At 40.3% G+C, this 24,598-nt stretch overlaps 1 pseudogene; it reads left to right on the top strand.

Annotated features, from left to right (window-relative positions):
• LOC117232965 overlaps positions 1-24,598 on the top strand; it is a 104,465-nt pseudogene that overhangs the window by 53,360 nt on the left and 26,507 nt on the right.

Here is a 24,598-nt window from a genome sequence, read left to right as displayed (position 1 = left end):
AGCTTCCCTCGTTAAAATCACTCTCAATATCGAGTTTCCTAACTAAACATATGTTCAGCGTCTCTCGTTTCGTCGAGGAAAAAGAAGCTGAACCGCCACGCGAGCAATAAGCTTCGCAAGACGTATCTCGCGGTTGAGTCGACGAGGTTGCAACTAGTGGCAAAGTAGAGAAACTTTCTTTCTGGTCGTGGAGTACTCTTAGACTGAATTCGAAAGGTATTCCAAGGCGCATTGATCGTGGAACTTTGATTCTGCATAGCAAACGATCCTTAAATAACTGATGCGGCCCAAACACAGCCTAAGACGTGTCAGATGTCACGCTCTCGTGCATTTTATGCATCGAGCCACCGACCTTCCCGTCCGGGGGAATCGCTGAGATCAAGAAGCAACTTTGAGCATCGAACTCTCCGCAAACTGACCTCTTTGTTGCTTCGTCGTTTGCACGTGCCTCGTTGCATGCATTATTCATTGTGGATCGATGACTGATATCGGCGACGTGGCATTTTTATCGAGATTCCGCTTGCGGCTCACAGCTTCAAGATCGTCGATTTTCGAGCGGTCAACATCTTTGGGATTGTCCGTATCTCGGTCTCTCCATATTGGCGCTGTTTCCAGGTGTCTTGAAAAGCTGGGATAAGAAATGGAAGATAATATTTCTATAAACAACGTTCTTATCGCGGTCAATGTTGAAGTTTTGGCTGCATAGTTTGTGGCACGATATGGTTTTAAACGCTTTTAAACGTTTAGGAACGTTTCTGAGAATAGATCTTGCATTAGAATCATCACGCATTTTACAAATGTCGAAAATACCTCGAAAAATTAAATACTTTGTGAAGAGTTTCCATATTTCTTGTTTTCGATAGCAAGTCGTGTTAAAAGCGCAGTAGAATGATTCTGGCGTACTTAGACGCTTTGGTTGCTAAAAATGTTGCGCTCGGATATTTGTATCTTAAGAGAGCAACAATTATTTTCATTCAAATTAACATATACATTACTGCAATAGTCTTTTTCCAGAAACATGTTAATTTTACATTTCTATAAAATAAATAACATATAACTTATAAACAATTCGTTATAATTTTCTCCCCATACCAAGAGGCTCTAAAAATACGAATTATACCATCTTACAATAAAATGAATGAAAACTTTTGTGAACGTTGATAGTTTCACGAAAGATTTAACACGATTTCGTTTCTCGTTAGGACACGTTTTACGAGCTTTTCGCCAGGATAATCCAAGCGGCTTCGATTTGGAAATTCTAGAGCACCGCGACCTGGTTTACTAAGATTTGTTTGCTTCCATCGTTGAAAATTCGCTCGCGGGAACTGCCAACTGGTTGGATCCGGTTTAAACTGCGTTCTTGGTTTCTCGAAGTCGACTGCCACGTCGCCGGATTGCCTCGCTGAAAAGGGAAGGCAACTGGCTTATCGCCTTTGACGAACAAACCAAATTGTATTCAACCGACGAACCGCGTTCGCATTCGAAAGCTGCCTCGCGGTTAAATCATTTAACCACTAGTTACACGTATCGTGCCTGTTCTATCGCGAAACTTTGCTAAATAGTTTCTCCCGTTTCCTTTGACTATATTGTATCCATTGGGAAGCCTCGTTCCCTTCCTAAAATTGATTTTGCTGTAAAATTTGTCAGTAGACATAAAGGGTTGAATTATCAGAGACACCGCGTATCTAAATATCTATTTTATTTTATCGTTATATGCGGAATCTTGTCAAGATAATTGTTTATAAAAATGAAAACTTACGAAAGATTCGATATCCAAATTTCTGAAAGTGGTAGTTTCAACAAGTTTAGGATCGAAATGTTCGAATAATCCTATCGATCTTTGTAAAACCCTCATTTCAATAGCGGCATAAAATGATGGAGCGTGTGGATTGATGTTAGGTTTTTTCACAAGGCGTGCAGTGAATAATTATCCCAATTAGCGGTTGAAGTGAAGCTCACTCGAGTCGTACAGAAAATTGGAATCAATGCCTTCCAAGTGAAGTATTCGCTAAAACGTCGTACATCGCGTGTGCACAACGCGCCGCTGCTGTATACCTCGAGAAATCATTCGCCAGATAATAGCTAAAACGAAACCGCGTGCACAATCCCATTATCGTAGTCTCGAAAAATTAAATTAATAATCTCGAACAGCAGCTGTTCCATTTCAATGGAAAAGATTAAAGATAAGGCAAAACACGCACGCGTCGTACGGTTGGACAAACCGAGCGATATTCTAGACGAAACAGATAAATAGCTGACATCAGAACGTCTCTGCAGGAAACGCTAAGTGATTATGAGGAACCAAGGGGGACGTAGACAAACGACACTAGCTGGCTAGAGAGGCAAACGACCGTCTTTCCCGACGAAAACCTGATTCGTGGAAGAAGCTATGAGAAACGAGACAAAATCAGTTTTAGCGGCATAATCAAATTTCCAGACTGGTACGTGACCTATCCAAACGTGTTCAGTTCAGGACCTACCCGCATCGTGAAGTGTTTCGATCCACTCTCAGGTATTACGATCCACTGATTGTGAGTGGAGGACGATGGCGTTCACAAAGCCGCAAATTTACAAGCACCTGCTCTCAAAGCGTCTATAGTAGCAGCAGTGCCTTTGTTTGCATCCGTGCGAAAACGCCTCGCGAACGACGGCTGACAGTTACCTGGATTACCTCTGCCGATACTTCCACTCCACTGAACCTACATAACACATCAACCTGTCTTCCTCGAAGGAGAATAGGATCGAGTGCTCGATACAATAGCGATCCTTCCATGGCAGACGTGGCAGACGTGGCAGACGTAACTTCTCTTTAAGCACTTGTTTCGAGAAATTGTTACGAGAGCGTAACTTTGAAGTAAAGAGAAGAGAAAGGTGGGGACCATTATCGTACCTGTTACGAGGTTGCAGTTAAATTTTCATTAGAAGCGTAGATACGATTTAGAGAGTAAAATCGTTAAGTATACTCCAGACAAGAAGTTCGCTTGGGAAACTCTTAAGTCATTGACGCGTGGAATTCCACTCGTCGGATAAGTAAATGAGACTTACATGGAATATATTGGACAAGTTTTAATTGCTTCTGTTAACTGAGGAACGAAGAAGCGGAACGTAGTTTCTGCATGCAGGAGGATTAAGTTCCAATCGCGATCTTCCTCGATTCTACGGAGCACGGATATCGACTGTGTTCGATTCTGCTTTGGGATACCTTCTGGTCGGGTAGAAATTCCGATCGGGCTTCCTTGATAGCATTTTACTTTGGGACGATTTTCGATCAATTTACGTGCATCCACGTTTAGAAGCACTAGATATGTTGGCCAAGCTAACATTAGACTTCAGATTAAGAGATCCATATATGATCTCATCTATATCATATAATCAACATAACTTGCCAACATAGTACTTGCCATAAGTAATATTGTATCATGAATTTAAAATTATTTGATAATCCTGAATATTAGATTAATTGAAACGTGTCATTTACATAAAAATAACAAGCATCGTAATATAGATAATTACGAACTCACGTGCACGTCACGGTTACTCCAAAAACTCATAGTATCTTCCAACAACATCTTGTCATAATGGTTACTGTCATCTGTATTCCGAAAAAATTAATAACCGCAGAGATAGGGATCTGTATGGCGAATGTATCTTTCAGAGGAGCCCGCACGTGTCTCGGGGCGAGGTAAATAACAGCCTAGACGAGAATCAGTCTCATCTCGCTGTGTCTGACTGGATACCGCGCATTTTCCACTGCAAAGAATCCCTTTCAGAGCTTCATGACGATGATAACAGTCGACCAACGTTTTCCACCTCATGAATTATTCCACGCACACGTGGCATTTGCTCCATACACCATTGCCTGACATCTCCAATGGCAATCTCGATCCGGCGCAGTGCATTTGATTCCTTATGATTGCTGGATTTTACGGGGTAAACGTTCGTGTATTCCATCCACGAAATTCATCTGTTCTCGTCTATCTTTGTCATCAATGAGCTAAGTTGCTCCGGCTGACGAGGATTTCCTATTTAATCCACTTTTCACGCTGCCACGGAATTTCAATTCTGTGACACTCAGCGCAATCGTTTCGAATATATTTAGTTTTATAGGAAGAAGAACGACCGTGGAACCGTAAACCAGCCTAAATTCAAATTCTTCTATACATTTTCTAGCTTTTTCTTCGTAAGAATTAAATTTACTTTTGTTTCGACTGAAACGATGAGAAAGTGTAAGTTCTTTCTCGTGTTCTTACCAATAGAGCCGCGGCGGAAATGGAGGTTCGTTATTAAACACTCTTCGAGGGCGTTGGTTCGCAGAGAAAGAGAAAACACTGAGGATCTGTATAGTAAAAATCGTAAATTTCTGCGAGTTCGTGCGAATGGTTTCAACGGATACGAAATGAGCGCAAAACCTTCTTTCGCGATCGCAGTAAACCACGCGACGAGTTTCTGGAAGCCTGAAGTACCCTTAAAAGTTTATAGACGCTTCGGTCTTTCTCCTTTTCTTTTGTTTCATTTTTATTTTTTTTTTTTTTTTTTTTAGTTTTAGTTTAGTTAGCCGACCAGTGCATGGGAAAGTCAGTCGAAAAACGTGCAGTGACCGACGTAGGAAAGTCGAGCACCGTTTCGTTGGTCGTTTAATAAAATCCAATACTTTCCGCGTGGTAGAGTCGATTTGAAGGGCTTCGATCGACAATTGCAAAAGATCGAACAACGCTGTGATTCAACCATCTCTGTATATACTGGAGAAATAAAATAAAAAATTACTTTATCGACGTGCAGCTGCTGTACATCGTCAATGTTGACATTGTTATGTGTGGAATTTGTGGGTGTCGCCTGGTTACATCCTGAAAATTTATTCCCTTTAAATCACCGTTGTGTTGTAACTCGAGAAACTCCATTCGAAAGGGTACTTGGATCATCAACAGTGCGGTTTGAGTGGAGATCCATAGATTTTACGCGAGGTTGCATCGCTTCGACGGTTCCAGTCCACTATAACGACAAGAGGTTCGGTTCACGAGATTGAAGTTAAAAAGATAAATTGTCAGTGCTTGGATAAGGCTGAGAGAAATATCGAATGCTCACACAGGTGTCAAGAATAGCTGGCGAACACCGTCTATTCCTCCATGAATTTTATTAGAATATATTCGATGGAAATGGCGACGATTGGAAAATATAAGAGTTCTGTTCGTGGTGCCTTTTATTTCGATGAAAACTCTATTGGTTTATACGTTTCGCTTCGTATCTTTTACGATCCTGTTTATCAAATATTTATTAACATTAATTCTTTGCATGTTCATCAAATTTTTATTTAGTTCGTATATTTCTTATTGATTCTATCATGGCTTTTATCAATAATATTTTATACAAATGTTTCAAACAGCCGTCATAGTTATTCATAATTTCTACCACAGTTCCACAGTTTTTAACAACAGATATATCTCAGTGATATATTTGTATCCAACGTGAAACTCTACACCCTGTATAACGCTTTATATAGGTGGACGTCGACTTAACTAATCGTGTAGCGTGGGGCTTCTCCGGCTTCGTTCGTGTCTGACCCTACGGACTCGTACAGCGCTGCAAGGTGCACGCCATTCCATGTGACCACGACATATTTATTAACACTCACCGTTAAACCTATCTCCACGCCTTTGAAACATTTAGCGTTCTTAATTGCACAGAGAGCATAATTTTCCTAACGTGCAACGAATAGTGCATTTTTCCCCTTGACCATGAAATTCTTATAGTTGAATTTGTAATTAAATTTTTATAATGAAAAAAAGGAAAAAAAAAAGAAAAGATAGACATTCTCCGTTTACGATGTAGTACACATGAATATAACTACTTACTCTTGGAAATGGGATTCACCATTGAAGTTTCTACAATCGCCTGACGTAAATAAAAATCCCGAATCCAAGAGAACGAGAGAGTTCGTGCGAGATGAATCAATAAATCCGCACTCATCGGTGATTTTAACTCGACCAGGTCGTTAGTAAAACGTGGTTGGTCGAAGCGCTGGATTCATAATTTCGTGTAATATTTTTGCGGTCCCTCGATCGCGTTGTACAAAACTGCACTAGCGAGCTGGTCGAATTACCGGCATAATCGAATGACAAATCCATATGCGGCTTGGCCGTCGAATTTCTGTTCGGGACCGCGTTTCAACCAGTAACTACGTTATTCCCGGCCATTGTGCAACCCCTCCCCACCGAATGAAATTAATTTTTTCAGGGAATATACGAATTATTTTCTGCAACAAAGCAGCTGGTACTCCTATTGGCCGTGAGAGTATTATATCGCACGCGATATTCCGGAATTCGTGTCCGGTAAATCTGGAATAACGGCGTGGATGAATATGTCAGCAGAATCGTAATACAGAGACAGTGTACGGTTAGAATAATCAACGCGGTTGCTTTTCAATGAGCGACCGTTTATATTTTATATCAATCGGTTTCAATTGTTTTTGAATGTATTAATCTATGTAAAAGTATGAAATACGTTTAAGGATTATTGAATTGCAGTAAAAATGTTTCAAGCGTTTTGTACACGGTGTTACGGTTGCGATGATGGTATCTAACAGATAAAATATTAAAATAAAAATAATTCCATTTAATGCAAAAATGTACGGATGTAAAAAATGTGTATGTTTGTGAGGACAAATTATTCATTGCTATTCGAGGAAACACGTATTATATTTGGAACTTATAACTTTTTGTAAAACTGGTACAAAGAATTTTCTACCTTCATTATCTTTGTATTATTTTGCAAAAAAATGCATATTTCTTCGCCTGTATTCGTCAACGTGATTACAAGTGCCAAATTCGTGCTTTAAACTCCTCGTCAAAAGTGTAGGAAGATGAGGAAATGTCGCAGTTCTCGAGGATATGTGTCGACTTTTCGTCAAGGATGCGACTCACGTATTAAATATTACGAAAAGCATTAAATGGTTCTTTTAACAGGAAAATTCCTCCCTCTAGTGACATTTCGTCGCACTATGGGATGCAATTGCGAGAACGAAAACGCAGAGGAACAGAGAGCAGAAATGTCGTTGTCGGAATAAAAGAGGAAAGGAAACGGGGGGAAAAAAACTACATGAACCAGCATTTCCAGAATTATCCGGAGTTTTGGATCCTCGTGGCTCGTATCTCTGACGTTATAAAGCCACCGCAGGGACAGGAATGGGCGGATAACGTACGAAACGGGTGGAGCATTCGCGTTTCCGCCTCCAGTTGACTATCGTCGCGCCTTCACTGAATGCAACGTCTTAACTTACGAGTACTTCCCACGAAACCTGCTCGCTCCTGAATGAGACATCGAGGAGGAGGTTGCAACTCGTGAAGTTTGCCATAAGATCTGTATTACAATACAACTCGTAGAGGAATTGGAACGTTCTTAAACAAATGAAGAACATCAATTTGTTATTTGTATTCTGAAGTTGCTGTAACTGTAACTGAGGTTACAGCTTTAGAGAAAAGAAATTTAAAGAATATCAATTCATTATGTCTGTTCCCTTGTTGCAGTTCCTAAGGAAATGAATTCTACTTCATCCAGAATAGGTTCAACGACACGGTATTCCATTTAAAGATCGCCAAATGTTTCTATATTTGTTTCCCAAAATATACGCCGTCCCACTTACGTTTTTATTCGAAGGACGACCACTTAACCTAGCCAACGATTTTCATCGCGATGCATATGGCGCCTCGTCGAAAGGACCGCGTTCAAACGAACGAAACAGAAGACGACGCCGAACAGCGTGCGGTTAAGTCTCCAAGACGCTTGGCAGCGATCGTTGCCAAGAAATGGTGCGGAAAGTAGCGAGCGTTAAAGCCAGTCTATCGAATGAGAAATGTCCTAAGGATGAGTTTTGCGTCTGCTGCGCTTTTATGATGTGTTCACGACAAGAATTTCTTAATATCGTTGACTTGACGCACTTCCTACTGTATCGCAGTACGCGTTGTGCAACGACGTGGCTTTCGAGCCTGGATAAAATCGATGTGCCGCTCGTGCTCTCTTCAGGATTAAGATTATACGACTTTTGTACGAATCGTCTGGGCAATTCTCAGCCAATCGCTATTACATCCACGATAGTGGTGCAATAATAGCGGCTAGATATTTATCTTGGAGATTGCTAAGATATTGTTAATTTTCACGGTGAATGTATCGTTTCTTCCATGTAAAATTCAAGAGGCATCGTCTTTGAGCTATAAAATGCATTGGAAGTCATCGTATTCCTACAGGATGAAGTAAAATTATAATAATATTCTATTATGTGATACATTTCTTGTTAAATAAAATTTCAATTTTCAACGCATCGTTAACATTTTTCATGTATATACTATTCACCTCCTAACTCTTTCCAACGTGCTCTATAACGTCGAACGCGGTGACAGTTATATCGAAAATCATATCATGAAACGTTTCTTTCGAATAGCGTAATTAACGAAGGATTTTTATTTAATGGAATATTTCTCTTGTAAATTAGAGTTTCAACGTTCAACAATTAAGCCAACAACGTTAACATCTTGCAGCATCCGGTGAATTATTCACTCGGAATGCTATTCGACGCGTTGCACTTCCGTGTGCCATTTTCTGGAACCATTCGCGAACAATCGTTGTCCGTGCACCTAAAGCCGTTCCGTTATTGAATCTCTAAATTACAGCCATGAGAGGAAGCGGCGTAATCGGGGTGGCGCGTGCCACGATGCATTCGTAACCAGAAACGAGGAACGAGAGCGAGGAAAATGTAGAGAGAAAGAGGGCTCGGATTACGGGTGATGCTCGAATTGCGAATCAAAAGGGACTACTTTAGCGTCGAATGCAATCACTTTGCTTGTGAAACGATGTGAACGATAATCGCGCATAATTAACAAACCGGTCATTAGTAGCTTCTGTTTAATTGGATTATCATATCCAAACATTTCATTAGTTAAATTTCATAAAGCTGTTATAATAGCGAAACAATCGAATATAAATAGTGTCAAGCATGAAAGTAGCAGGGTCACGAGAATTCTTCCGGGCCGTCTTCTCTACAGCTTACCATTTAAAATAATTGCCACTCGTGCACGTGGGTACTTCATATCCGGAGAAATTGTGTGTTTATACCATTCTGACAGCGTAGACGGTAGCTCCTTCACAAAATTGAAGTGAGCTCGGTGGCACGGTTAGCTAAAAAGTTCCTCCGTGTTTCTTTCGTTCGCAAGGGCACTCGTACCGCCATTCAGAGTCTAATATCTAACTTGCTCGAAACGTGCATTTGACCGTTTTCCCGGAGTAATTCTCTTGCCGCAGCGAAAATGAGAGTTTCGTCTCACAGCGCAGGATAGAATGCCGTTTGCTGCAATTGCAATCATCAGGGGCATCCTTTTTTGCCCAATTTCGTTCTGATCATCGACTTCGAGTCGGTACGCTTCTTCAGGCGATACAACTGATTCAGCTTCGTCGCGTTAAAAATGGCGGAAAACGAATTGCGTCACCCTCGTTGCAGCGAGCAATCAACCAATTAGCAATCAGCAACGTCTCGTTTCTCTTGGATTTTTCTTACTCAGCTCGTAGATAAAAACAAAGATAAAATCTTTGGAGAGGAAGGAACAACTAAACTGTCTCAACGTGAAATTTACTCGGATTCATATTTTAAGGCGAACGATGATCTTTTTCAGCAATTCGCGATAATATATCGTCTCACTCTGTTCCGTCCTCTGTTATTTCTTGAACAGTGGTTTAGTCCTCCGTTTAAAGAGTAAATTACGAGCGAGCGTTGTCTCGTAAGAAACAACCGTAACGACAGGAATTTGTAAGATCAAATGCTTTCTAGGAAGATCTTTCTACGGTAGAGATGTCAGAGGAATTTCAAGAAGCTCTTGTATGTGAAGATGGTATGTAACAGGGGGTCGTAATGTTCATTTTAATTCTATGACTTTAAGACCATCATTGCGAGCTCGAGCGTCCAAGTACTCAAACAGAGTTGATTTATCCAGACAAACGCGCCTTAACAACATCCAAATCCGTGAGTTACAAAAGCTTCGAGCGACAGAAGGCATTAACGAGCTGCTATTTCCAACGCAAACAACATTTTTCAAAGCGCCGAGGGCCGAAACTTTGGCACCGACGCCAGTTTCATGCGCCGTTTGAAAAATGTACGTAAATCTGGTCTCTGGTCATTGTTTATTCTCTTCTGTCACAAAGTTTCATCAACTATTCTCCATACACGTTTCATGTCATGTTATTTTTCATTTAATATTTTATAATTAGATATCGTTTTTTGAACTGTTTCGAGTTTTGGCTTCGTAGCACCAATGGACCGTGCAAACGTAAAATATAGGACAAAATGTTCCTGAAGCAGCTCTTGATCGTTCACGGGCGCGCAGTTTGGTAGGATTCCATGGACGACGTGTCTCGCGCCACGATTTAAGTTACTTGGCCCTGTGCCAGTAAACCAACAAGGATCCTCGCTTTCCTTCTTCGTTAGTTTGCAGCGGATCCCAGCCACTTTATCATCGGCCTCTGCGCCGGACTTCGCTGGCCTCGGAACGTAATTCACAGTAACGTAAAAAGTTACGGTGGATAAAGTGTGATACCGCTCAGAGCTCGCGAAATGGCCGTCAAAATTCTATTAACAAGCAAAGAGTGTTACAAGTATATCCATGGATGAACTATGTCAAATCGAACGTCTTTGGATCCGTGTTCTTGTGCGAGATGAAAGACGTAAAGGATAGATTACCGGATTATGAATGTCTGAATAATGTGATTAGATAGTGAAGTGGCTTAGTTATGAGTTGTAGTAATGTCAATTAACGTTGTAGTAATGTCACGTTAACTTAAACCTAACGGAAACTGTCTTAAGATTTGCTTTCCATTGTCGTCCACTTTTATCTTTTCATCTTGTAGATTTTTAGAATAGTTTGTTATTTGTCACCCCACTCGCGCGATCTTGTCATCTTTCATTGAACGTGCCTAGCTTCGAGGTACTGCGAAGTCTTTCCTTAACCGTGTCAAGAACGCGGACCGGTGAATTTCGTGAGAGAACTGTAAAGATTCGAAGCTGAAGGAAAAGTTAGCAAGAAGCCGACTGAATCGCAAAGCGTTAAGAATAATGGCACACCTCAACGGTCGCGGTTTTTCTTGCCTTAATACCCTAGCGTCGCGTCGACGAGACGGTCGAAGCTAGAACTTCTTTGCCTTTATAGGGAGGGCCGTAAAAAAAGAGGAGAACCCAGGTCAGGGTGCTTTAAAAGTAGAACTCGTAGCCAGTTGTACATGCCTTCACCTCGAGTAAATGGATTGTAGCGACGTTCGTAAAATGTTGTTGCGTGCTTCAACATATTCAGCTGGTAATCGTGTCTTTTCACTATTTCCTGACACCACTTATTCAATTTCTGTTCACCTCTCTGGGAAACGAAATATCCCTTCGCGCTCAGTTTTTGACGTTACAAATCACCGCACTTTAGTAACGGTCGCAGACATTGAACGCTATTGTGCAGGCGCGTATCGAATCGATAATGAACACTCCGAGGTACAACTTTTATTGCACTACTTCTTTATATAAATATAAATCAACGATAGAGCATCATGTTCAGCCCTCCTCATTTTATTAGCAGAACATCTTTCAAAAATATCAACGCCTTGAGAATTCTTTGTCCTACTCCAATCTCTCCTCGATTGGAGTTTTGTCTTATTATTTGATCGCCTTATCATTGCAATCTCCGCGATAGATTGGAAAACATTTAAGTCAACAGAAAACACTCGGAGCTACACACATTTTTATGTCCAGCTGTCTATTGTCTGGGCTATTGTATCATACGTTGATTTATATCCGTAAGTCTGCAGGGCTGATTGGCTTTTTCTTGCGGCCTGCCCATTTTTCACTGACTTTGACACATTTGTAATCCTTGTCTACGTATTTATCCATTTAATAAATAATAAATAATAAATATACCTCGGAAGTGGCAGAGGGCCAATAAATTTTACCGTTACAGTCGGAAAGACAGGCGGAGAGGCGGGTGCGTAGGAAACGGATATTCGAGTTTGGCAGCGTAGCGGACGCGGAAGGAAGGGTAAAAAGCCCTCTGGCTGAAGGTATGAATTCCAAAGAAGCAGCAGAACGGGGTGAAGCCCGATAAAGCGTCGGTTCGTGCGCCTCGTACACGCCTTTGCGCGCGATTTTATCTTATTTCCTCGGCTATATCGAGCCTCTTTGAGGCGTAAGTGCGCGTTCTCGCGTGCAACACTCCGCAAGCGTAGTTTATCGTGTTTCCCGATGCTGCAGCGTTTAAGGCGCGCCCCCAGGGACCCACTGCCTTTTTCTTCTCGTTCGCGGCCCTGAAAGAAAGGCTGCCGACGCGATGATATCGCGAATAAATCGTTCAAGAGTCTTCTTACGCAATGCGAACGATCGAGATATTAAACGTTGTTGCTGACCAATTTTTCCACAGATATAATAAAGCAGAAATATTGTGATACGATCTTTTTAATCACTGTTCAATCGATTAGACCGATTATCCTGGTTCCGTTGTTGGTTCTGGGTCAATTAAGGAGGAATTATATGGACAGGCATATTCAATAGGCTTTGATCATTTCCCTTCTCTTCTCTTCTCTATTCAGACAATTAATTACGGGCTGAAATTATGCGCTGTATTCGCCAACATATTTTATCGATCGTCTATTATATCGCGTATTATAAATTTCGAAGCGAATTCTTGCTCGATCGAACCGATAATAATGATATTCTTTCTAAATATTTATTCAACCTTATCGATAAACCATCCAAGAGTATCTATTACGGTAATTACACTTTCTAGAACATTTCTTTCTTCGACTCTGTATAGTTCCTGATCCGAGAAAATAGAAACATAATGATCGTTTAGAATGGGACGGCAATAAATAAGTAGAAAGGGAAGAGAAGATAAGATCTAAGCGAGAGTAAACAGAAGTAGAAACGGATCAAGGAGAACAGTAGGTGGTACACGGTATCATAAAATGGCGTTCTGAAAGCAACATTACAGACAGAATAGCATAGAACAGAATGAGTCTGTATGACAACGTCCGTTCCGCAGCCAGGGCGGGCACATCGTATCGTATAAACCGCCCACGTAATTGCTTTTCGGTTCAGCCCCGGGAAACCGTTGAGAAAGCTCGAGGCTTTCTCGATACCGACGAATACAGTCGTACAGGAAAGCTTTTGTCGCGAGAAACTTCTTTAGAAACGCGAACAAACTCGGATTATCGTTTCAAATTTAAATTCAAATTGGAACAAGAACAATACACATTATTGGCCAACTTTTGATTGGACAAATTATATATCTTGAATGACATTACATTGCGTTGATCGGAGAATTCTGCTGGCTTTTTTTTTAAAGAATCAGCTTTCTTAACTTTCCTCTATTAGTTAATCTTCGATATAGGATCCACTGTTACTATTATATCTAACAATTTATTCTGTCTCTATAAAATTTTTCATTGTTCTTATTAAAATACCTTCACGTATCTGCAATATGTAAGATGCGCTTCGTGTAACTTTGATTTAGAGAAATCCACAAAATAATGGCATAAATATGTAAATAGGAATATAGTGAAAGTATTTTTCTATCAATTTAATAATTAGAAACGTCTGCATAGCGGATTGTACATTATGAGAACGAAATAATTTCGTTAAAAAATTTAACGATAAATTTTCTGCTCCGCCGTTTCAACGTTTTACATCGAAAAACTACATGTTGGAAGAAAAATTCAACCAAGTCTCATGACTGGAAACGTTCAACTGTCAGCCGCTTCCGGCTCGAGCGAAACGAGCACGGAAACGCGAACTGGCGGATGGGAGTGACGAAAAAAGAGGAAAAAAGAAGCTCTCGTTGCCGTGAAGTCTGAACACCGTTGAAATATAAGCTACTAACCGGTCGCGTTCGAGCAAATTCTCAATTTTACGAATAAATCTCGATCCCGCTGACCGGCTTTTCGCGTAACTGCTGCATCCAATATTGCGGTGGTTCGCAGTTTCCGGACCGATATGCAAGTCCACGTGCACGTGGAATTGTTCCCTGAGTTCGACACCAATACCAATACCGCTAACTGGTAGTATTCATCATCGTACGTTCCTACAAAAGCTTCGAACGGAAACGTTCCACCGTTTCCGACGCGTCTGCTCCAAAACGAATATTTTTCTTAGACACTGTTATTTAAGGACCTCGATATGCAATATATAAAAGTATGAACCAACATTTTGTTAATTCGTAATATTCACTGACAGAAATGCAAAATATGCAATTTAACAAAAATCTTCTGAAAGCAGTCTTTCTTATATCGTATCAATTTTGTATTGATTATACACGTCAATTAGGAAAAATGGTATCAATTGATTCTGTATCGAAATGAAAGAAAGAAACTTTTTCATAACATCGTATACAATAATAAAGCAAACAATTCCTCCCCTTATGATTGATTGACTTGTATTTTATGCAATTTTACATATCAATTTCATATCGGATGACATATTGACCGATGCAAAGTCAATAACTAGTATCGTACGAACAATAGACGAAGGAGACGACTGTTTTAAAAAGTCAAACGAAACGCGAGTGCCAGTATCTACACAGAGCCACTGTAATTCGAAATAATTATCAAGTATATTCCCCTTTATATCATTTCATATTTAATTAACAAAATACAGCAGCATATCAGGTTGCTAATTGAAACCAGAAATAAACGAAACGCTATCTGATTCTACGTCGTTCGACCGCGAAACAAGAAACTTCATGGTATGCTAGAATTTTCTCTGGCACAACGAGGTGTTTTTTACTCAACCGACACGTTATATTGTTGATTAACGAGCCGAGCGGAGGGTAATGAAGAGAAGGATCGCCCTGGTTCGTTCCGGATGTAAGTATCCCTTTGATCGATGTATCGTAGCATGGCGCGCAAAAATTCCACGATATTAACGAATAAGCGGAATTAACGTAGCCGCCGTATTTCCATAAGGACGCTGCGGCTTGTGAAACTTGGATGATTTATGTCGATGGATTATTTCGCCATGCATTAATCCACGGATGGACGTGGAACTTTTGGCATATTTCAGCGCATAACTTTTTCCGCGAATAATTGCTCGTTCTCCTCTCGTTGAAAATTCCTTCACTGATTTCATCCACTGTCGATCCTCTTTGTTTCCATTTCTATCTGCTACGATTAAATCGTGTAAGATTTCAGTCTTTTCCTTGAATACGGCTTCCTCGATGAAATCGTTCCGCGAAGCCAGCTCGCACTCGGAGAAACAATAGTAGTTTGTTTGAAGAAAAAAGCCAATTTCTTGAGAATTATTTTGGTGACCGAGTCAGGATAAGATTAAATTAGTAAGATGATCAAAAGATTCGTGAAGGATATTTAAGCAACAGACAGGGGAAACCACGGCTGGAAATAAAAGCGAGGCTCTACAATTAAACACGACGATGAGTCGATGTTCCAATTAGCAAATTGTCTGTTCGATGATACTTGGAAAGATTTGTCTTCTACTTTCGGGACACCTTCTTTCGTGCGTTGTCAAACAAGACAGTCGGAAGAAAAACGCCACGTTAATTCATCGACGTCGGAACGAATCGAAGGAAACGGTTCGAGAAGCTGCTTCGACGAGAAGGAAAATATTTTAGTTCCAATTAACACCCGGACCGACGTTGACGCTAAGCTTTGTGTGTTTTCGTGGAAGAGTGCTGTAAACTCTTTTCACATTGTTGGTTCGTATATTCAATTAAAAAGACTGTAGAAAACGAAGACAAATATGGATAAATAACTTTAAATACATAAATGGAACGAAAGTAGGCTTCATCGTCAATACAATTTCTAGAACGTTTACCTCAAAGATGAGTCAAAGGCTAGGGAAGTTCGGTGACGTGGCGAGCATTGACTGGGTTTCATCGATATCGAGGGTCTGGCGAATTTGACAAGATTGAAGTTGACAAGTTCGCGCGAACTCTAACCGCCTAGCCGCAATGGTCAAGTTTGTCGAAGGTGTATTCAGTCTAATTTGTCAAAGACAAAGTTACCTTCGGTGCTGAGCCGCGCCGAACCAAATGATGTGTCAGCTTGTCTGCTGCAATTCGTCATCTACCTCCCTAGGGCTTTAACTCGTTTAATTGGACGAGTCCCTTGTCCAAACGAGAAGTGCTATAATAATATACCAACAAGAATTCATTGCAATTTATTTACGCAAATATTCAATATTTAGTTTACCATGCATAAATCATTTAATTTTAATATCGAGTAATGTTCCGGAAAATTAATTCTTCGTGATTTTTCATAAATTCTTGGTCTTGTTGATAGTTACCGAGTCTATAGATAAATGGAAAAATCTGGTACAAGATTTTGAGAGCCCAATTGGCGTTTCTAGCTGTCCATCAAGTACATGAAGAAGAGGAAGAAGAAGAGGACAAAGAAGGGGAGAAAGAAGCTTAAACAGCTAGCCGTTTCCTCAGGACTGGCGTGGAACTCGAGAGCAAGTCCGCTAATTACGAGTCTGACTTATCATTGTCTGTTATACGGACTTCTTCTCTTTCAGCAGGTTCGTTTCTTCAGTGGCGAGTTCGCGTCGAGAAACTTCACCGCTCTTGATTATGTCGGTGGCGCGCGCCTCGCGAAACTTTTTCTTCGGAAATATCATTCGTATCGTTTGTTCCTCGGCTTGGAATCGCTCGTTTGTTTCATTCAAAGCCTCTGCCATGGTTCGTTACTGGCTCTCGAGACACTTTCGGACTTTTGACATGCAAAACTTGCTCGCTGCTACTTTATTAAATCGTGCTTCTTTGAAATTCTCGCGTGAATTCTCTCTTTAAATTTTTATTGCCTTTATCATGTGGAGCGTTGGCCGTTGAAGTTGATAGAAGAGAGTGCAATATTGCGATATAATACACATAAACTTTCTACGTACACGAAAAATATTGTACGGTCTTTGAAAATTTGGAATACATTATCAAAGTCATCTGGTTAAAAGATATTATCTCGGACAAATTTGCGGCTTGGCGTTGCTAATGAGCTATTAAATTGTCCTGGTCCCACTTTCTGGTTAGAAGAAGCGACCAAGTTCGCTAAACAGCGGGAAGGGCGCGACGATAAGAAGTTCCTCGTGCAAATCTCGCAACTTGTTACTATGGTATCGCGGTGAGCCGCGTAATTACGATTCTCGCTGGTTGCGATTATGCCGACGGTGTACCTCATCTTTCAGCCAATTATCCCCTCCCACGATAGTTTATCAACGGATCATGATGATAACATTTCGGTTACGCTCGAACCTACCAGATTTTTCCTTTTACTTTCGCCTAAAACTGCGATAAGAATGCTCGTTCCATTTGTATCCAACAAGTATCATCGCTCGCGCATCCAACTGTTACATTAAACGCTCAACTCGACTGCAAATAAAATGTTTGAACAAGCTACAAAGGACATTCTCAAGGGGATCGTTGAATGTTAACTGGACAAAGATCGCAATCGATCGCTAATCGAGTACAATATTGGGTTACGTTCCCCTGTTGACCGTTCAATCGCGATGCGTCAGAACTGTCTACGCGTAAATATCCTCCGATCTCTCGCATAACTGCCGTCATCTCGTGCGACGCCACAAACTAATAAATTATTAATCCGTCGAATAATAGCGCAGCAGTTGATGACCCCGCGAAACTGTTCACGTATTCACATCTACATGAGGCTACGCCACTGATCCCTCCAGAAGCCACCAACGGTATTTCCCGTGGGCATTGCATCCCGGCTACAATAATTCCAGCGGTCGACCACCAACTCGTCGGAGAATTACTTCCATCGACGCATCCAACTCGATTTTCAACGCTTAAGTTGTCGTTCCGGCAGATTACGAGCGGCGCGGAGGACAGGGCTGAGTGGTTCTCACCGGAAACTCGGTCAAGATGCGACAAATCGATCGGTTTCACCGAACCACCTATAGAACGTGCTCGTTTTCGTGCCTCTGGATCGATCAAATGCCCCGTACGATGTGACAGTTATTTTCTTCGTTGCGTAGACGTGTCATTTTTTACGTTAAAATAAAAGGAATAATTAACGAACACGCGTTTTCCTATATAACACAACGACGCATTGTCATTGCATTGTGCACACTGCATGTTTGGAAAATCAGACGATCAAAAAAAGGATCCTTTGCTGCAACCACATAATCGACATATTAATAAATTACGACGTATAAGTAGATGAAGACTCAACGTATTTCCTGCCCATAAAACTTGCGAATTTTTGGATGCCACGAGGAACAAAATTCAATTATGTCAAGCATCCAGAAATATTTCACGCCGAAAGCAATTTAGGCTTCCTTTCCCGTACACAGAGCGATCAGTTTCTAAACGTCAAGACATCTATATAAATGGAGCATCCCTTTGTCCCTTCGAGGCATTCCCTCGGAATGTTTTTGTAGGCGACTGTAGGTTTCTGTATGCATTCTTCTGGCGATTTTCGCGCGGGAACGAGAGCACGAGCGCACCTTTCGTCACGCGAAAAATTCTCACGGTGCTAATGATCATCAGAGTCACGATCACACCAGAGGTTTGTCTGGCAGACAACAATTAAGACGGACTTCTTCGTTTCTTCCTTTATGCTCTCCCTCTCCTCGCTGCTCTCCCCTCGAGACGATATTCTTGTTCCAAACGAGATCGCCCACAGCTGAACGCTTTTTCATAGGAAATTCAATGGAATCTCGCGAGGCATTTATGAATCTAACGCGTTCAGGATTTCCAGACTTATTCTTCAGCATGAGATAAAGGATTTTCTCTATCGAACATGTTCGAGGGCCGGTTGTCTCTAAGCCAAAGATACTATCGAGAAATCACAGTTTTCGATCGGAGGGCTGGAAAATTTGAATAATACGAGGAATAAGGAACTTTATTATCGCGAAGAAATTTCTTCTCCGTCCTTTTTTACCTCTTCCTTCGCTCCTTCTGCTGCTCTTTTCTTCTTCTTTACGCCTCAACGAGCCGTTTTCCATCCGCAGTCGAAGCTCGCGGCTAGAAGGATATTCTGAGAACATGTTCAATGAAAAATTCAATGGATCGACTGAAAATGCTTATACATTTTACATGGCCGTAGAAAGAGAAAGAAGCTCGATGGAAGAACGGACTTCGATCGGAGATTTTCTCGGGAAACGACGGATAAACGCGAAAACCGAATTCCACGATCGAACTTCACCCTTAGGCCTCCTAACTGTGGATAAACGCACAATGGCTGCTTTTCCGCCGTTGTCTCATAAAAGCTCCCAGTGAACGACTTTTTCCCCCAGACTTCCAAATTTTTAACCCAGATTCGAAATAGAACGAGAGACTTGTATTTTTAAAACATCCGAGCTGAGGCTTTGTCGAATAATTATGAAGCTTGTTAATCCCACTAGAAACGCAATGCGTCTCAGCCGTTAGGCCCATCAAAGTTTTTGACTCGAACTGCTCTTTCTCTCGCTCTTTCCCTTTACGCCATTCCCTTAGACGTCTTTGAGAATTTCCACCACAGAAATACGTTGCTTGGCACGATTTTCGTCGACCGTAAACGTCATGATTCTTCTTTATTCCTTTGAGATTACAAATATAGCAGCTCGTAAAAGTGCTTGTACTTTTATCACAAAAATCTTTTATGCATAGGTATATGTCATATAAAAAATTTTCAAGCTTCATTAATATTGTAGCGAGACAGGGCGGGCTGTTATGCTTTCGTTGGTAAAATTTAAACTACTCTTTATTGTAATTTTCTTTCTCTCTCTTTTTTTTTTTTTTTTTTTTTTTTTGTAAAAGAAATGCGTGAGGGAATAGATAACTTCAGGCAACGTTTGGAAGTTCAATCTTCGTTAACCACACGTGCGTCCAGTAATTTGTATTTGCATGGAATGAGAACGCGTCGTGCAAAAGAACTCATTAATTATTCACACTCGTTAGAAAGCAGCGTGGCGAAACAGAGTAAAAAGCGTCAGTTCGCTTACGGTTAATTAAAAAGTACCGGCTACCGTGTTCCTCTCACCTACCGTGACATCTTGACGAACTTTCTGAAACAGAGGCCTTTATGATTCTCTGAAAGAGCAATTTCATCAATTAAATTCTCCCTGGACGACATTACATCGCGTCGCCTCTGTGGCGAATACCTCAAAAGCCTTTGGAGTCTCTATAAAAAAGCTGAAACTTTTACGTGTACTAATATATTCTGCTTTTTGAAAAGTATAGGTGTTGATAATAACGCAAAGATAAACATATTTAATACCATCATTGTTATCAACGCGTCATTGCTTTATCTCTATAAATTATTCATCAAAACATTCGATAGCAATCAAAATTGAAATTATACATGCACGTAAACTATTGTTATTAGTATCTACCGTATATTCGAATTGATAATCCGTTTCAACAAAGAGTGACCCGCATACGGGAATTACGACTGGTTTCATTTCATATTCCCTATCTTTTTTTTCTTTTTGTTCTACGTCTCTTTTCCTATTTGTTGGCCATGTCGCTCCGAGTGAAATATTATGAGCAAAATCGTCCGGTCGAGCGCGGGTCGCATTTAAATGGCCGTGGGCGCGCAAACAAACGCGGTAACTCAATGTATCAGTTCCATATATCGCGGGTTAGCCAATATAATACCAGCCTATTCGATGGACGAACACAATACGGGAAGGAAACACTTTGGAATTCCGTCGCGAAATATTTATATTCCGATATCACTATCTATCTACAATCGAGGGGTTCATACGCAAGTACGTCTGGAACGCTAGTGTTGTGCACGGAAGCACTCGTTTCAATACAAATCCAATAATCCGTCAGATATTGCCACGTTAACGTTGGGAATTTTGTGAACGTAGTTTAGAGTAACTTGAACTGTATAACTATTCTGTTAAAATTATTATTCGTGTAAATCTCTCCTAAAATCTCGTAACAAAGCCAACATCTTGATTTATACGTTTTCTGGAGTTCATCTGCATTTGATAGCAAAAACGTACAATCCTGCCTTATGGACATAATTCCTCGACTTCGTAAGACAATCAGTGGATACTCTGAATTTAGAGTCACGGAATTCTTGGCAAGACAAGCAGAGAAACTTGTTTGCTCGAATCCTGTTCAGCTGAAACACTATCGACGCTGTTGTAAGTCGGTAAAAGGAAGCTTAGGCGCATTTTGCCGTTTCCTTATTGTTTGACATAAGCATACTTCCTGTCTATCATAATTTTTCTTAATGTTATATTTACGAAAGATTACAATTTTTTTTATAAATGAAAAGGAAATATTTTCCTCCGTGTTCGACAAGGTGAAAAAGTTTCAAACAGCAACGTTGATTTCTATCCGTGGCGTCGATTCGATGACGTACTCAATTTCAATAAGAGTTCTCCAAGGAAATGTCTTACTGCGTACAGCGCTAGAACGATTTAGAAAGCACACGAATGCAATCCTTCGACGAACACGACTTCTTCAACGTTCCCCTTGAGAGCGCGGCTGAGGCGAAGTTCACACCGAGCAAGTGGAAAGAGGCCGCACTGATCAGCCGTCGATTCCCCTAAGCGCAACTTTGCTGAATCAAACCGTATCACCTTTTATGAATTTTTACATATATCACAGCCATTTTTCCACTTGATTACAACTGCTACAAGATTCCCAAAATTATTCTCCTGACTATTAAAAATAAATATAAATAGAAAAAATAAATATAATAAATGTATAAATGTATAAATTGCAATGAAATTATAAATGTATAAATTATACCAATAGATATAAATGGAAAAATAGTCTCGTGGCTCATAGTAAAAAATTAGGAAAATTTTGTGTGCGTAAAATATGAACAGGACTTCAAGCGAAGAATACAGAGCACACAGATTGCACGGTACGTGCAAACAGGAAAGTGCATGAGTTTCTATCTATGGGATCTTTATCGAGTCACCGGAATCCAAATATACTGAATCCAGGCTTCTCGACGTTTCCCTCTAGTCTCCGCTAGCATTCCTTAACGTGACTTTGAACGACAACCAGTATAACAGTACTTTGAGACAATGGATCATCCTAATGACTGTTGCGATCGTTAGCAACAACTTTATGAAAACCGACAAACCCTTCAACAATCCCATGACGTGAACTTTTTACATTAGACTACCTCTATCTTTTTATCTTTCTTCTATGAGAAAATTTTAATATCGCGAAATAAATTTACTGTAATTTTTATATCGAAACCAATATGAAAGAAATATGAATAATTCAGAGGGCGCTATATTTTTGAAAGCTTAATTAGGCGATGGAACTTTCGTAGATTGTGAAATAAATTTCCGAGAATATGCGACACTCTGTATTCATCTTCCATGCATATCATAAATTTTTATTAGAATCGCGATGCTTTAAGCACCGACGCGATGGAAGGATCGTCAGTTTGAAAACTAGAAAAGCGAATTAATCTTTTCAGCTAGCGATAATTAGACAGGCGAGGGTGTACTCTTGTCTAAGGATCGTTTAGAAACAATTAATTCAACTTGGTCAATTATCGTTGATGTCGTTTCGGAAGAGCGATGGAGATCGATTGGTTTGAAAGAAGTTCTCTGCTAGGGAAACTTTCGCCACTGACGTAGATAAATTCGTCTACCGTCGATTACATTTCAGCCTACAATTTCACCGTGTAAATTAATACCTACAAGCCCTTCCAACTTAAGGGCGGTTAACAAAGGAATTGTCCTTCGTGCTTTTAGTTATTTGAAACGAAAGAGAAATACGGAACGTGAGCGAGACTCACCGAGGGTACAAAATTGATGGAACGATGAAATAAGGTAACAAAGTAAAATAGAAGAGAATTAAAGTAGTCTGACTGGCAGACTGCTCGAAAATGGATCATTCTTAATAAATTCCTTAACGCACGCTACACGTAAAGTTTTAAAAATGAAATAAAAAAACAGAAAAAATATAAAAATAAGAAATAGAACGCAGGAAGAAGAACGAAACTTCATCTTTTATCCGTGTGGAAGCATGCAAGGATTGATATAACGAACTTCGGCAAATAAAATTGATTACCAAAGTTGTGAAAGTTGAAAGTTTCGGGCACGTATAATATTATGACCAGGAAAATGACGCTTGGCTACAGAATCTCGTTTATATCTTCGCCTCGTTTGAAATCCCCCATCTGATCAAATTATATCCTGGATTACTCTGCCAGGCTCGATATCGATCACAGCTCCTAACCGTTATTTTTTCATTTAACATCTTAACAACTAATGATAGTGAACGAAATAAGGGTCACGCGGAGTCACTGAGACCATGAAACTGACACTTAAGGTCATGTGAATGTCGCAAGGGATCGTAGAGATCGCGAAATGAAATTGACAATCAAAGTCATTTGAAGATTCTGAGGGATCACAAAGATCATATCAATGATAGTCATATCAGAATTGCAGAAACGATGTCAATGACTTTGGACGCTTGTAATGTTCGTACAACGCAATACGTAAAGCAATCTATTAAATATCAGCATGGCTCTTTGTCGGAATTCTTAGGATTCAAGAGATACGACAGCTTTCCGAATAATCCATTGATTAATTCTTCGTCCAAAGTTCCTGTAGCCATTTACCGTGGTTTTAATTTAATGGCTTCCCTCTCGCGAAATGTACGTCGTCGGTATTGGAAATGTTTTACTTTCTTTGTGAAAGAAACTTTTGTTGTTCCTCCCCAAAGTTTCGCGGATTATACGACTCAATTAAGTAATTGTAAAGCAATGAAGCGCACATTTATTTTCAATCGTTGCTCTCAGTAGACGTTAGCTCGCGGCCAAACGCGATTATAAACGTTTTGCTCTTACGAAGGTGTAATCGATCGTCTGTAATTGCGTCCGTTCAACTTGTCAGGGGTCTAATTGATATAATGTAATTAAAAGGTTGGTGGAGAAATATACGGAACAGAGAGACGATGTTTCGAGTTAAACGTGTTGCTAACATCGAAACATTTTCTTGCCAGCGATAGTTTCTTACGCGACCCTGCCATATTCGATCGCCGGAATTTAATTAAAGATTGATTCTCCATGGCTCTACTGTAAACAACTCATTAAGCTGGATACAAAACGATCGACTAATGACGAAGCGTACATAAATGCTTTCGTCAAAGTATCTAAAGTTATTATTTAGACCGCTGGTTATTTCACCACAAAGTATTACTACAAACAACTTATACAAAAAAAATTATTTTCCAAGTTTTCGAAGAATCCCAGCATCTCAGTTATTGATGGTTCGACTTTTCTTAATGTTACAGGTGCGATCTTTACGGAAGATCAAAAGGACAGCCCTTCGGAGCTGGCGTTCAAATATGCCATCTACAAGATCAACAAGGACAAAACTCTGTTAGCGAACACGACGTTGGTCTACGACATTCAATACGTTCCTAAGGACGATTCTTTCCGAACGTCGAAGAAAGGTAAATCTGCAGCATCGTTCTCACTATTTCCATCGTATTCTCCTTCACATTTTTCACAAAATTATAGCAGAAATCTACGCATTCATATCTCAGTTTTCTACATTCTCCATCATCCTAACACTGACACTGTACCAGTTCTCGTTTCGGTCGCAGCGGAACGTATTTAACACCTAGAAACGTCTAGGGCAAACATCTCGACA

The sequence above is a fragment of the Bombus vosnesenskii genome, unplaced genomic scaffold, assembly GCF_011952255.1.
Source record: "Bombus vosnesenskii isolate JDL3184/JDL3185 unplaced genomic scaffold, Bvos_JDL3184-5_v1.1 scf7180000013263, whole genome shotgun sequence".
Classification (NCBI taxonomy): domain Eukaryota; kingdom Metazoa; phylum Arthropoda; class Insecta; order Hymenoptera; family Apidae; genus Bombus; species Bombus vosnesenskii.
The sequence above is the reverse complement of the archived record's forward strand: the minus strand, read 5'-3'. Positions and strand labels throughout refer to the sequence as shown.